The following is a 10,881-nucleotide window of genomic DNA, read 5'->3' as shown; positions in this document are numbered from 1 at the left end:
CCAGGAAGAAATTACATGTAAAAATTGTTCAAAACAGATATAAACAATATAACTGAACAAGAATTTAGAATAATAGTTATAAGATTAATCTCTGGACTTGAAAAAAGCATAGAAGACAGCAAAGAACCTATTGTTGCAGAGATAAAGGAACTAAAAAATAGTCATGATGAATTAAAAAATGATGGAAATGAGGTGTAAAATAAACTAGAGGCAGTGACAGCGAGGATTGAAGAGGCAGAGGGGAGATTAAGTGAAGTAGAAGATAAAATTATGGAAAAAGAGGAAGCTGAGAAAAGAGATATAAAAAAATCACAAGGAAAGAATTAGAGAACTAAGGGAATTCAATGAAATGGAACAATATCCATATCATAGGAGTTCCAGAAGAAGAAGACAGAAAGGGGCCAAAAGTGTACTTGAACAAATCATAGCTAAGAACTTCCCCAATCTGGGGAAGGAAACAGACATTGCAATCCAGGAGGCACAGAGAACTCCTTTCAGATGTAACTTGAATCAGTCTTCTGTATGACATATTGTAGTGAAAGGGGCAAAATACAAAGATAAAGAGAGAATTCTGAAAGCACCTAGGGATAAACAGGCCTTAACCTACAAGGGTAGACACATAGGATAGTAGCAGACCTATCTGCTGAACCTTGGCAGGCCAGAAAGGAGTGGCAGGAAATTTTCAATGTGCTGAAGAGGAAAAATATGCAGCCAAGAATCCTTTATCCAGCAAGCCTGTCATCTAGAATAGAAGGAGAGATCAACATTTCCCAGACAAACAAAAACTGAAGGAATTCATCACCACTAAACCAGCCCTACAAGAGATCCTGAGGGTAAACTCTGTGAGTGGAATGTTGCAAAGACCACAAAGGACCAGAGACATCACTACAAGCATGAAACCTACAGATAACACAATGACTCTAAACCCATATCTTTCAATAATAAAACCGAATGTAAATGGACTAAAGGCTCCAATCAAATAAGGTATCACAATGGATTAAAAAAAAAGACCCATCTATTTGCTGTCTACAAGAGACCCATTTAGACCTGTGGACACCTTCAGATTGAAAGTGAGGAGATGGAGAACCATCTATCATACTACTGGAAGCCAAAAGAAAGCTGGAGTAGCCATACTTATATCAGACAAATTAGATTTTAAACTAAAGACTGTAACAAGAGATGAAGAAGGGCATTATTTCATAATTACAGGGTCCATCCATCAAGAAGAGCTTATAAATTCTTACACACCAAATTCAGAACATCCAAATATATAAAACAATCACAAACATAAGCAATCTTATTTGTAAGAATGTGGTAATTGCAGGAGACTTTAATACTCCACTTACAACAAAGGACAGATCATCTACACAGAAAACCATTAAAGAAACAATAGCCTGAATGATACACTAGACCAGATGTACTTGACAGATATATTTAGAACTTTTCATCCTAAAGTAGGGGAATACACATTCTTCTAGAGTGCACATGGAACATTCTCCAAGATAGATCACATACTGGGTCACAAAACAGCCCTCAATAAATATAGAATTGAGATCATACCATGCACACTTTCAGATCACAATGCTATGAAACTTGAAATCAACCACAAGAAAAAGTCTGGAAAACCTCCAAATACACAGAAGTTAAAGAACATCTTACTAAAGAATGGATAGGTCAACCAGACAATTAGAGAAGAAGTTAAAAAACATATGGAAACAAATGAAAATGAAGACACTACAGTCCAAACCCTTTGGGATGCAGCAAAGACAGTCCTAAGACGAAAATACATTGCAATCCAAGCCTATCTCAAGAAACAGGAAAAATCCCGAATATGAAATCTAACTGCACAACTTAAGGAATAGAAGCAGTACAAAGAAATCCCAAATCCATCAGGAGAAGAGAAATAATAAAGATCAGAGCAGAAATAAACAATACAGAATCTAAAAAAAAATAATAGAACAGATCAATGAAACTTAGAGTTGTTTTTTTGAAAAAATAAACAAAATTGATAAACCCCTAGCCAGAATTTCAAAAAGAAAAGAGAGAGGACCCAAATGCATAAAGTCACAAATGAAAATGGATTTATTACAACCAATGCTTCAGAAGCAATTATCAGAGAATACTATGAAAAATTATATGCCAACAAACTGGACAACCTGGAATAAGTAGACAAATTCCTAGACACCCGCACACTACCAAACTCAAACAAGAAGAAATGAAAATTTGAACAGACACATAACTAGTGAAGAAATTTAATTAGTTATCAAAAATCTCCCAACAAATAAGAGTCCTGGGCCAGATGGCTTCCCAGGGGAATTCTACCAACATGTAAAGCAGAGTTCAGAGCCATCCTTCTCAAGCTGTTCCAAAAAATAGAAACGGAAGGAAAAAAATTTGGACTCATTCTATGAAACCAACATTACCTTGATTCCCAAACCACACAGAAACCCCACACAAAAGGAGAACTACAGGTCAATATCCCTGATGAATATGGATGCAAAAATTCTCAACCGGATACCAGCAAATTGAATTAAACATCATATCAAAAGAATTATTCACCATGATCAAGTGGGATTCATTCCTGGGCTGCAGGGCTGGTTCAATATTCACAAATCAATCAGTGTGACACATCAAATTAATAAAAGAAAGGATAAGAACCATATGATCCTGTCAATAGATGCAGAAAAAGCATTTGACAGACTACAGCATCCTTTCTTAATAAAAACCCTCAAGAAAGTCAGGATAGAAGAAACATATTAAACAGTGAAAAGCCATATATGAAAAGCCCACAGCTAATATCATCCTCAGTGGAGGAAACCTGAAAGATTTCCCCCTGAGATCAGGAACACATCAGGATCTCCACTCTCACCACTGTTGTTTAACATACTGTTGGAAGTCCCAGTATTAGTAGTCAGACAACCAAATGAAATAAAATGCATCAAAATTGGCAAAGAAGAAGTCAAACTTTCACTTTTCACAGACAACATGATACTCTACACGGAAAACCCGAAATACTCCACTAAAAGATTGCTAGAACTGATGCATGATTTCAGCAGTCACAGGGTACAAAATCAATGTACAGAAATCGGTTGCATTTTTATACACAAAAAATGAAGCAACAGAAAAAAGAAATCAAGAAATTGATCCATTTACAATTGCACCAAGAACCATAAAATACCTAGGAATAAACCTAATCAAAGGCGTAAAAATCTGTATGCTGAAACAATAGAAAATTATGAAGGAAATTGAATAAGACATAAAGAAATGGAAAAACATTCCATGCTCATAGATTGGGAGAATAATTTTTGTTAAAATGTCAACACTTCCCAAAGCAATCTACACATTGAATGCAATCCCATTCAAAATTGCATCAGCATTCTTCTCAAAGTTAGAACAAACAATCCTAAAATGTGTATGGAACCACAAAAGACCCTGAATAGCCAAAGTAATATTGAAGAAGAAAACCAAAGAGAAGGCATCACAATCCCAGATGTTAGCCCATACTACAAAGCTGTAATCATCAATACAGTATGGTATTGGCACAAAAACAGACACATAGACCAACTGGATAGAATAGAGAACCAAGAATTGGACCCATAAATATATGGCTAACTAATCTTTGACAAAGCAAGAAAGAATATCCAATGGAAAAAAGACAGTATCTTTAGAAAATGGTGCTGGAAGAACTGGACAGCAACATGCAGAAGAATGAAACTAGACCACTTTCTTACACCATACACAAAAATAAACTCAAAATAGATTAAAGATAAAAAGTTTCTGTACTGCAAAGGAAGTATCAACAAAAGTAAAAGGCAACCGATAGAATAGGAAAAGATATTTGCAAATGACATATAGGATAAATAGTTAGTATCCAAAATCTATAAAGAATTTACCAAGCTCAACACCCAAAAAACAAATAACCCAGTGAAGAGATGGCAGAAGACATGAATAGACACTTTTCCAAAGAAGACATTCAGATGGCAAACATAAAAAGACACATAAAAAGATGTTCAACGTCACTCATCATCAGGGAAATACACATCAAAACCACACTGAGATACCACCTCACACCTGTCAAAGTGGCTTAAATGAACAACTCAGGAAACTACAGCTGGTGGTGAGAATGTGGAGAAATGGGAACCCTCTTGCACAGTTGGTGGGAATGCAAACTGGTGCAGCCACTCTGGAAAACAGTTTGGAGGTTCCTCAAAAAATTAAAAATAGAACTACCCTACCACCTAGCAATAGCACTACAGGAGATTATCCAAGGGATACAAGAGTGCTGATGCATAGAGGCACATGTACCCCAATATTTCTAGCAGCACTTTCAACAATAGCCAAATTATGGAAAGAGCCTAAATGTCCATCAACTGATGAGTGTGTACACACACACACATTCACTTAATGAGTGAATTAAGTCAGTCAGAGAAGGACAGGTATCATATGTTTTCACTCATGTGCATCTTGAGAAACTTAGAAGATCATAGGGGAAGGGAAGGGGAAAAAATAGTTACAAACATAGAGGGAGGAAGCAAACCATAAGAGATTCTTAAATACAGAGAACAAACTGAGGTGGATGGGGAGGTGGGGGAGAGGGGAAAATTGGTGATGAATATTGAGGAGGGCATTTGTTGAGATGAGCACTGGGTGTTGTATGTAAGCAATGAACCATAGTAATCTACATCAAAAATCAAGAACACACTGTAAATGCTGTATGTTAGCCAATTTGACAATATTTTATATTAAAAAATAATAATTCTGTATTGTCTATTTGAAGTAAGTGAAGAGATCTTTAAAGTTATCTTCATAAGAAAAAAAGTATAACTATGGTGACAGATACTAACTAGACTTCTGGTGAATATTTTGCAATATATACAAAATAAAGTCATTATTCTGTGCATCTGAAATTAATATAATGTTATCTGTCAATTATATCTCAACAACAGAAAAATAAAAAAAAAACAATCTTAAATTTCATATAGAATAAAAACAGACCCAAATAGCTAAAGCAATCTTGAGAAAGAACAAAGCTGGGGGCATCATGCTTCATGGTTCAAACTCTATCACATAGCTATGGTAGTAAAATCAGTATAACACTGGCATAAAAATATACATATTAACCAATTTAACAGGATGAAGAGCCCAGAAATGAATGCACACATGTACAGTCAACTAATATTTAACAAAAGACCCAAGAAAATCAACAGGAAAAGGATAGTGTCTGACAAACAGTGTTGGGAAAACTGGATATTCACATGCAAAAGAATGAAAATGGATCCCTATCTTATGCCACTCACAAAAATTAACTCAAAATATATTAAGGACTTAAACATAAAACTTAAAATTACAAGATCCTAGAAGAAAACTGGGTAAGAGCATCTTGACCTCAGTCTTGGCAATGATTTTTTGGATGTGACACCAAAAGTACAAGTAATAAAAGCATGAATAAACAAGTGGGACTACTTCAAACAAAAATCTTCTTCACAGCAAAAGAAATGATCAATGAAATGAAAATGCATCCTATAAAATAGAAAAAAATATTTGCATAGCATGTATCTACTAAGAGGTTAATATCTAAAATATAAGTAACTCATACCACTCAATAGCAAAAAGAAACAAAATCTGATTTTCAAAATGAATAGGAGGATTGAATATTTATGCCTCCAAAGAAGACACATAAATGGCTAAAAAGTACATAAAAAGTCATTCAATATCACTAATCATCTGTGAAAGGCAAATCAAAACCACATGAGATATTACCTCACACCTGCTGGAATGGCTATTAACAAAATGACAAGAAATAACAAATGCTGGTGAAGATGTGGAGAAGGGGGAACCTTTGTACATTGTTGATTGGAATGTATATTAGTACAGTATTATGGAAAACAATATGGAGGTTTCTCAAAATTTAAAATGGAACTACCACATAGTTCCCACTTCTAGGTATGTATCCAAAGGAATGAAATCATTATCCCGGGGTCATATATGCACTCCCGTGTTCCCCAATTAACTGGTGATATTTGGATATTGTAAGTATCTTCTCCTCACTAATAAATTACATTTCACATACTGTCTGATTCACATAGTGTCTGATTTCAAAGTGCGCGCTCTTTATCGTTATGCTCACAGACTATGTTTCTTTGAGCTATCTATACATTTCTTAATCATCATCTTTCTACATGTCTCCCAACCTCCCCACCTCCTTACTTTTACATAGTCAATGGCTATGAGGATATATTATATTTCCATCTTAAAACACTTTGAGATTTTAGCCCTTGGCAGTTTTATAATCAAGGTAGTCAATTTCTCAACAGAATTAAAAATGTCTTAATAAATAGACATTTATTTAACAATGAGACAGACAATAGACAAAATTTAGACAAAATTTAACAATGAGACGCCTTTTGTCCCACCTTCAACCTCAATTCTGATACAAGGGGGAAGAGTTGATGTCTGAGAGTTCATATACAGTGTATGTGACATAGCAATGCCCCAGGAGAGATTCTGAGTACAAGGTAAGCATGTTACCATCATGATGAGTGGGGGAGCTGACAGCCCTGAGAGATCATGCTTTCCTTTAAACCAAGATTTGTTTCAGACATGGGAGAAGGCAACATTGTTCTAAGAAACACAGATGCCTGAGGAACCCTATCACATCCCTTCTTCTCATGTTACTTCCCTGTGTTAGCCAATCACTGAGACTGAAAATGATGACAAGGAAGGAATGGGAAGACAGGGTGACCCATGATTCCTTGCCTCTTCCTTCCTCAGTAGTAAGGAAGGAAGTAGTAAGGAAGGAAGGTCCTTCCTTCCTCAGTAGTAAGACAAAAGTAGTGAATTGGTAGAATGTGCGCATATCAAGAAATGAAAACATTTGTGGGTTTTTTGTGCAGAATTTCCACCATTCTGGTAAGAACACAGTTATGTATGTGCGCACAGGCTACAAAACATGAATTGTGACTGTGTTACTTTCTTGATCCCACATACAAGTCAAATGCTCCTATAATCTTATTTAAAACTGGCTTCTCAGGATGCCTGGGTGGTTCAGTCGATTAAGCTGCTGACTCTTGATTTCGGCTCAGGTCATGACCTCACAGTTGTGAGATTGAGCCCCACTTCAAGTCCCTCATTGGGCTCTGAGCTGGACATAGAGCCTGCTTAAGATTCTCCCCTTCCCTCTGCCCCTCCCCCACTTGCACGCATGCTCTCTCAAAATAAACAAACATCTATAAATAAATAACAAATAAATAAATAGATAGATAGATAAATAAATAAATAAATAAATAAATAAAAACCTGACATCTCACTTAAAACAATTCAAACATAAATGGCACCACATTTCACATATATGACCCCAAATAAATATTTATTTCAAAAATGTTAGCAAACAAACCAAACATCTGTTAAAATTACCCACACAAGTTCAAAACCATCGTGATTATTACAGCAAGACAAATAATTGTAAAATATAATTGTAAGTTCTTTGAGTAAGTGACAGTTTAAAGAACATAAGGTTTTCAAGAATGGATACTTATAAAACTTCCAACTCTTATCTCCTCAAATGGCATTATATAGTAAAGTTATACATACAATAATTGTTTATAATCTGCATATTTATTAATCAGTTGGGAAGTATAAGTTGTTGTAATAAATATCCAAGTCATAATATTTTGTCAACAATTTCATGCCCTTCTATCACCCCAAAAGTATTCAAAGGAAATAAGCTAAGTTCTTCAAAGTCTTATTTTAAAACGCTATTTTCATAAAACCAAAGTTTTTCTCAGTTAAGGATCTTTTCTTTCTTTAAATAATACAAATTGTTGGTGAAATGGTACCTATCATTGTTTCTAAATGAATGATGTTTAAGCAAAAACAAATGTTTTTGCCTTGGAAATCTGTATGTGAAAACTCACTTTAAACTGGGGTTTACAGTATAGTGCAAGGGGGGGGGCACCTGGGTGGCTCAGTCAGTTAAGCATCCGACTTCAGCTCAGGTCATGATCTCGCCGTTCATGAGTTTGAGCTCCACTGAGCTGTCAGCACAGAGCCTGGAGACTGCTTCAAATTCTGTGTCTCCCTCTTTCTCTGCCCCTCCCCAGCTCACACTCTGTCTCTCTCTCAAAAATAAACATTTAAAAAAAATACAGTATAGTGTAAGGCACATACTAAGTGTTCAGGAAACTTTTCCTTAGAAAATATCCCTTAGTTGCATAAATAATAATAATAATAATAATAATAGAGCTATCTGGAGATGTCAATGGCACAAGAATGATCATAGAAACATGGTGCACAATTACACACAAAATAACCCAAATATACTCCAAGAAAGGAAAAGATACACATACTGTGATATTTAAAATAATAGAATAACACCTAGCAACAAAAACAGAAAAACCCAAGCTTCCTACATTATGATATAGGTGGAAAATATAATACTGCATGCAAATATCATGTTGCAGAAGAATTTATTCAGAATTACATAATTTATCCAAAATATAAAAACCAAACTAAACAATGGGTTACTTAGGCAAATGATAGACGATTAGATGGTAGATAGATAGAGCTACAGATATGGATATAGATATAAAATGAATATTAATAAGCATATCTTGATTTAAATATAATATGTAAAGGAACCTATGTGTAAGTGTACGTGCGTGTGTGTATATACACATACATATGTATACACAAAGAAAATTCAGAGAATTTTAAACACAAATTTCAAGATAATTTTTAAATCTGGTGGGGAAAACACAATGCCATCAAAGAGAGATACACAAAGGGCTTCAAAGATATTGATCAGCTATATTTCCTATTTTTTTAACAGCCCTCCTGTCGTGTAATTTACATGATGTAAAATTCATTCTTTTTAAAAAATTTACAGTTCTGATACATATACTGAAGGACTTTTGGTACAGTTCTGATACATATACTGAATTGTCCAACCATCATCATAACCTAATTTTAGAACATTTCTATCACCCCAAAAAGACACCTGGGCCCATCTTGCAGTTTCTCCCATTGCCATCCCCAGATCCAAACAAACACCAACATACTTTCTGAAGTGCATTTGCCTTCCTGCATATTTCATAGAAATGGGAACTTATTCTGTTCTCATGGTTGATGGATTATTACCATTATTGATATAGATATTGATATTGATATAGATTATGTGTTATATGTATTATATACATGTATATAATGTATATACATTATATACATGAAATAGTTCATACTAAATAAATGGAAATAAAAAATATTCATAAGCTCTCTTGTGAACTGAAATTTTTAAATTTTAATAAGATTTTTAAAGTTTTATTTTCTCAATTCTGCTCACTAATACCTATTGGTAATGGATGCACAATGTACAAAGTAGCTCATAGCTTCTTAGTTTTATTGCCTGTAAAACGGGATGCATGAAGATCAATTAAGATGGTATTATATAGAGGACATCTGTAAACTATAAAGAATCACATACGACAAGGCTCTTTTATTGGTTCTCTATTTCTTTTTCAAGAAAAATGTTCTCAAAATTGAAGATTGTAATAATATGCTTAAGAGCAAATTGGAAATCAGGAACTGTGTGTGTGTGTGTGTGTGTGTGTGTGTGTGTGTGTGTGTGTTTTCCTTTCTTTGGTCTAGAATTCTAGATTCATAAAGGAATATTCTTCTTATTTAATCTGAAGTTTCATACCATGGTTCTTATCTTGACTGCACATTAAAATTTTCTAGGAATACTTTTAAAAACCCAGAGGCTCAGTCATCTTTCCAGACAACATTAAATCAGAGTCTCCTACCTGGGGCCCAGGCATTAGGATTCATTGGTCTCAAATATTTTCATTAGCATTGTTACTTTCATAAAACGTGTAGAATAAATTATGACTTACATATCAACAGGCTCATTTTATCTTTAAGGATTCCAAAACACTGTCTTCTGAAGAGGAAATTCTTTAGAGAAAAGACATTGTCAATGAAGCATTCTTAGTATATATTTCTTTATCTGAAGCAGAATGAGTGATAGAGAGTGACTCTGGTTGAATCTTGAGTGAAAGTGTTTACTTTTTTAATGTACAACCTTATATGAACTATGCTCTAGGTCACTCACTCATTTTGGGTACAGGTGGAGTGAAAAGAAGGTCAGGGCATATCCATCAGTCTTGACATTGAAGGCAAGGTTATTGACAAAAGGGAGCTGATCCATCATGCACAGAGCACTCCCTTTCAAATAAAATACGTTCTTGTTATCACATGAGTATCGTGCACAGATAGATCAGCAGGAAGGATGCACTTATTAATGCATATCATGGATACTTTGTGTTTTATCCTTCCTTTTTCAATTGTTCTTGTCTACGTCTGACTGTAATTTTTTTAAGGAGCACAAAATGAAGATAACTTATAGAAACTTTCAATGCCAAACTTTATAAAATGGCCAGCTTCAAAAATTTGCTATAATTAACTCTTATACATACATATTAAGGCTCAGTTTATATTTTTTAAATTAAAAAAATCAAGTTTTTTTTTTAATTTTCTATACAGTGTGGTGGTTAAGATCAAGGACGCTGGCACAATGCTGCCATTCAAATCATGATTCCAACACTTGCTAACTGTGGCAAGTTTCATCACCATTCTCAGCCTCACTTTCTGCACCGGTCAAGTGAGTGTCTGTGAAACACTTGGAATACTACCCGGCACACCTGAAAGCTCCACCGAAGTATGTGTTCTGTAATTTTCATCATACTTTTATTTACAAGTGAGGAGGTATCCCTACAATAAGAAAACAAAACCAAGCACCAGTTTTGTAAAGTATTTCAAAGAGAATCTGGAGTCTGCTGCTTAGACACAGTGTGTGGTCTCAGGCTGGTGTCTTGGCTTCATTAGCTC

Source organism: Panthera tigris, chromosome A3 (genome assembly GCF_018350195.1).
Source record: "Panthera tigris isolate Pti1 chromosome A3, P.tigris_Pti1_mat1.1, whole genome shotgun sequence".
Taxonomy (NCBI): Eukaryota; Metazoa; Chordata; class Mammalia; order Carnivora; family Felidae; genus Panthera; species Panthera tigris.
Note: the sequence above shows the minus strand (reverse complement) of the source record.